Source organism: Dermacentor silvarum, chromosome 1 (genome assembly GCF_013339745.2).
Source record: "Dermacentor silvarum isolate Dsil-2018 chromosome 1, BIME_Dsil_1.4, whole genome shotgun sequence".
NCBI lineage: Eukaryota > Metazoa > Arthropoda > Arachnida > Ixodida > Ixodidae > Dermacentor > Dermacentor silvarum.
In genome coordinates, this window is record NC_051154.1 from 291,755,212 (window position 1) to 291,761,005 (window position 5,794).

Below are 5,794 nucleotides of genomic sequence, written 5' to 3' on the forward strand. Positions count from 1 at the left end.
CTTATAGATATGCTAGATACGCGAAATTATTACTCTGTGTAATAACCCAGCTAGCACAAAAGCGATAGAAAACTGCTTCCATACCGATTCTCCAAGACTAAATGAACGTCTGAAAGACGCACTAAAAATCCGTGCAGTCCGTTTAGAAGGTGATAAACGGTCGTATATCTCGTTGCTAATGTCCGGCGGATATGACTATTGCAAGAAGTTCCAGAATCCTGCTTAAAGTAGTTTCGAAAAATCCCGTCTTGAAATGACATTTTGTAAGACCATTAGAAGCATTTAAAAAATACAGATTTAATCCTGCTACAATCGGGATTTTGATATCCGTTTTCTTTCACCCTCCCCTCTAGCGCCCCCCTCGTCCCCCTTTCCTTCCCTCTCATCATGCCCCTGCGGCGTTTCGCCGGCCGGCGGCATGCAGCTTTGCGTTGTGCAACTACACGATACACATACAGCAATAACATTCTTTTATTGCAAAAAGTAAACACGACGAATAGACAAGCTAGCAATAAACATTAAATATGAGTGCCTCTGAGTAACGTCCATTACAGGTATCGACCTTGATAAACCTGGTTTCGAACAGGCTGCTGGGCTGTAGCTCCTTAATTCAGCAGGTCTTCTGACTGCACAAACATTATGCATGTGTAAAACGCATGTTAACTGAAGCACACGTTTCTTAGTGAACGTTTAGTTTTTCAATGCCTTGGCAATAAGCATTGCAATATATCTTGGCAATGGGCAGCACTACAATATATTGGTCCCAGCACACAGTTTTCGAGCTTTCCACCTTCATTAACATGGTTCTAACATTAACAGATCACAAGTGAAATTCTATTCTGTTGCCTTGAAGACATACTTTACATCTTACTGAAGGTGTTGCATGTACAATAGCCAACCAGTGTAAGTCTCGGCTGTTTTGCTAGCTTTCAGGAGGCTGTTTTGACTAGTTGGCGACTGGTAGATGACAGCAGCCTCCTAAACATGTGCGAAGTAGGTACCAATTAGCATTCAAATAAAGGAATAGATAATGCATTTCTGATAATTTTGTACGGGAAGATAGGTAAGTGCCAGCTCTCCAAAGGCACAGCTTCAGTGTGACAGCATTGTTACGCCACCCCAATTTTATTTGCCACAGATCACATAGCCAATTCAGAAATGGCGAAGGCTTGGGCAATATACCTCAACACCAGTCTATCGAACACATCGCATACTTCAGATTGAGGAAATATATTGCGATTCCTTAAAAAATAAAAGACAGCAGACAAGTGCAACCTTGAGTAACTACGACCATTTGCAGCACGACTGCTTCAAGCGGATACAGTAAGAACTTCAGTTTCCTGTAATTAAACCATTAAAATGTCACACGCCTAAGACTTGCCTGCTTGAAACCCTCCACACAGTAACATTGCCAAGCACTTGTAAAGAAAGTTTTTAAAAGAACAGTGAGTCATCCACACATTTCACTTGGTGAGAACATAAGCCGTAATTTTCCACCGAGTTTCACTAACTTTGACATTAGTGACATTTATAGTTACGCAAGCCAATGGGTTAACCTCGTGCAGTTTATAAACAGTTATGCGCTCTAGAGTGCTTGCATATGCAATTTATTACTTACACCGAAATGAACCCACACACTAAAACCCATACACGGCGCGCGGCAACGATTTAATCGCCGTTGAACTTTATACGGAATATCACGGCGACGACGACGACGGCAAAAATGCGCTTGGAGTGTCCCTACAATTGCAATAAAAGAAAAACAACCGCGGCGGAAATTTCTCTCTCTCAAATGGCAAGGTCGCCGTTTCTTCGTCGCGCCGTAACGCGTGTACGAGTCGATGTCCAAGCCAACACTGTGTCTGCGACGCAGAGTGAAGCAACGACAGCGGCCCACTCCGGCCAACGAAACTGCCCACAACCGGATAACGCTCGCTTCAACGGCGGAAAACGAAAAGCAGAGGGCTAAGTTGGCGCGCCCGGAAGGGGGGGGGGGGGAGCTACGAGGGAGTTGAGCGACGGGGTCACCACTGCCGAAGCCAAATCCGCTACCGTGCCGCCCTCCTCCCTCAGCTTCGACGTGTCCGCGCGCGCCCGGCGCCGTGCCGGCGCCACCCGCTCCCCGAAGGTTCGTTTTCTGCGATTATAGCGAAGCGAGCGCTGGCCGACGTGGGCATTCTCGTGGCCCTCGCTCTCCATTCGCTTGCGCGACGTGATATATAACGACTCGCACCGTTCGTACGTCGTTCTATGGTGCACGAATACTTCAGAAATAAGTCCTTCCTTTAATTCGAACTGCATTTAATTCGAACAAACTTTCGGGCTCCTTCGAGTTCGAATTATCGAGATCCGACTGTATATGTGTCCCGCTGAAAATTTAATTCGTACGACTTTAATATGAAATAACAGTTACCTGCGTTCTTGGAGTTCAGGAGTTTCGTGGTGGCCCTTTGGGCGGCTGCGTTTTCCTCTGCCCCTTTCGGCACCTGTAGAGGGTACATGATCGGTGTCTTCACCCTCACGCGCCTTCTCTCTTGCACGTAGGTATGCGCCTGCATAATAAGTTACAAAAAAACTTTAGTGCCTATTACAACTGTATATCGGACTTTTTCTTTCTTAACAGAATTTTGTTACCACACACACACACACACACACACACACACACACACACACACACACACACACACACACACACACACACACACACGCACACGCACGCCCGCACACACGCACGCACGCACGCACGCACGCACGCACGCACGCACGCACGCACACACACACACACACACACACACACACACACACACACACACACACACACACACACACACACACACACACACACACACACACACACACACACACACACACACACACAGTTCGGCAATTTTGCGTGTATTCGCGGGCATCTTTCACGCTCGGAAAAACACACGAGTGATCTTGCACAAGAGCGTCGACAGCAGAATACCGAGGCTACGCGAAAATTGTAGCACGTCTCATCATTCCGCGAAAAACGGGAATGTCATCGTCATCCTAACGATCACCAGTCAACGAAACGTAGAGGTAATTTTAGACAGCTTTGGCAAACCTGAATACGCACACAATAAAACAAACGTACGCAGACGTAAACATGCCTCTTAAACAATATTAGAGATTCCAGTTAATATCAAGGCGCTTTCATTGCAGAACTTCATTACCGCCTAAAACTCCCGCCTAAAAAGCGCTGTAAATAACTAAACACGACAGGTGTCAAAATGGCAGTGACTACTCACGTGAGCAAAGAAGACGTGGAAGGCAGTCTGGCGCTCCGCAGTTCATGAACGAACACGCGTCAAGAACTTAACGGCTGGTCCTGACAAAAAAACACCGCATATCCACGGGGTGAATGATGATGAGTGGGCGAAGCTCCGGAGGGAATCATCGGTAAACCGTGAATCTTCCGTGTAATTCGCCCAGTCTCGCCGCACTAAATCGAACGATTGACTTCCACAATGACACGCGCCATATGTGACGTCATTCCTATTTTATAACAGCGCCCTTCATTATAATTGCACCATCTCCCGCTTAAGGGGACGCTAGCACAAACGCGTTAGAAACGTGCAGTACTCTCTAGTAAGGGGGAGAGGCCACAGCGTCTTACGCAGCCGTTTACACATGCCGGAACGTGCACCGCGTTTGCCGATGCCATCACATGACTGCTGAGAGAGTATAACCCCCGTATTCATAAACGCTCCTCGACTTGAACTTGACTTGCCACCGCCTTCAACGCGTTTCGAACGCGCTGCCCAAGGCGGTGGCAAGTCAAGTTCAAGTCGAGAAGCGTTTATGAATACGGGGGTAAGGCGGAGAGGCCACAGCGTCTTACACCAGCTTCTTACACGGGCCGTAACGCGCCAGCACAAACGCGTTAGAAACGTGCAGTCTTTCGTTAATGTTGGGTATTTATTGTCATCGTGGTGCGTGTGTCCATGTGCGCTTCGTGGCGTAGTGGCTAGCGCCGCGCGTTCGGAAGCGAGGGGTGTCTGGTTCGATTCCGCGCTACGGACACAGCTTTCAGAATTTTTTTTTCATAAAAGTAGACGTGGCTACCTACTACTACGACGACGACGACTACTACTACTACTACTACTACATACTACAGAGGAGGGACAGACCCACACCCTAAGGAGCTTCGCCCCTAAAATAACGGTGAATGTAACGGCGGGTTCCAAAGTTACGCAATCTGGAGGGAAGCTGCTCTGGGGGCTCAGTCCGCTCGGCTGCTCAGACTGCGTCGGCGCAAGCGATGACGCCGATGAGGCGTCACGCCACTCCTCGCTTTGTCAGGTAGCCGCTATGATACGTCGCGGCGCTGCCTCCTCTTGCGACACACGCTGCTGAAATGCAGAAAAATACTCAGTGTGGCTTCTTACTGAAGCCACACTGAGTACAGAAAGATAGCACAGAAATGCTAGCTAATTTAACTAAGAAAATACAAAATGCGGCTGCTACCATAATGCTAGCGCCACCTTATAAAGATAACTTGAAATAACAAAAGCCGAACTTTTTAAAGTCTCATTCTTGGCACTTTGCGGTAGGTAGGTAGGTAAGTTCCTAACTTACTTTCATAATACAAAAAAGTGATGTGCAACCTGTAATGGAATCGAACCTCTGCCGTGGAGCACAGCAACGGTGCTCTAGCAACTAGACTACGGTGTCTTTTTCTTACTTTCGGTCAAAGTGAAACACGTTAACCAAACAGACAAAAGGAAAACTGCGACAAACAATATCAAAACATTTTACAGTTTGAACCGTACGTCAGTACAGCTTGGCTGACATTTTCGTTGACCCTCGACAGCCAATCAGGAACACAGCAATCATGCGTTCTAAATTTTCCTTCAAAGGAAAATGGCAATATTCGCCAGGAGGGACAGATCGCGTTGAAGTGTATCGAGGAGTTTTCAACAATGTCCTCGTGTCGATGACCAAATCAACGTTGAAAGTGGTGCTTAGTTTCCGGAGAAGTTCAGAAACTGCGACATGCGGAATGCGGTGACTTGTAACTCATTATGCAAGCCATGCTTGAAATTCCACACATTTACGTGGACATAGACTTGCCGGATTTTCTGCAGATGATGATGCATCGTCCGAAGAACCTCCATTTTCGATGCCCGCGCTCGTAGGAGAATCGTTTTGTGGAACAAAATATTAACCAGCAATGTCTTGCATATGCGGGTCTACATCTCCTTTCAAGACAAGGTCACTTTCGTGAAAACTATCCTTGGATTGAGCATGCTCATGTGGTGAGGATACTTCACTAGAAGCATGGTTACTACTTTCATTAGCGTGCCATGAGACTTATTGGACGGTAGTTGTGGCAACAGGATTGGAAGATATCAGTTCGTCATTAACTCTACGCCCCTTCTGACGGTCTGAAAGGTCAGCGTAACTTTTCTTTATTGCGGACTTCGTTATGAGCATAAAGAGCAAGCGGCTGCCCCTTCAGTGCTCAGTCACCACAATGCAAACACCCGCGCCTGGGTTGATTGCACTCTCTTCTAACCGGGCGAAGCAAAAACAAAAACCAACATTCACTTTTCCCGCCAAAAAGCAGAACAAAGAAAACAACAACAAAAAATCATTAATTGTAGGCTGCTAGAATCTGCGATTTTAAGCGTCTTCCAAAATCCGCCTTATAGCAAGATTTTCCATCCCGATTGAATCCTTCTCGATGTTGACTTCTTCAATCTAGATTTCTGACGGTCAAAGCGAAATATCCGTGAATAAGAATGATTATATCTCTTTTGTGCTAGCT

At 46.8% G+C, this 5,794-nt stretch overlaps 1 long non-coding RNA gene across 1 annotated transcript; it reads right to left on the minus strand.

Annotated features, from left to right (window-relative positions):
- Nucleotides 1-525: 525 nt before the first annotated feature.
- Nucleotides 526-3,362, minus strand: LOC125942208 (uncharacterized). The gene is made up of 3 exons (XR_007464899.1): nt 3,273-3,362; nt 2,414-2,552; nt 526-626 (listed from the first exon to the last, which is right to left on the minus strand). It is a non-coding gene; the product is annotated as an uncharacterized LOC125942208 (long non-coding RNA).
- Between the last annotated feature and the right edge of the window lie 2,432 nt (nt 3,363-5,794).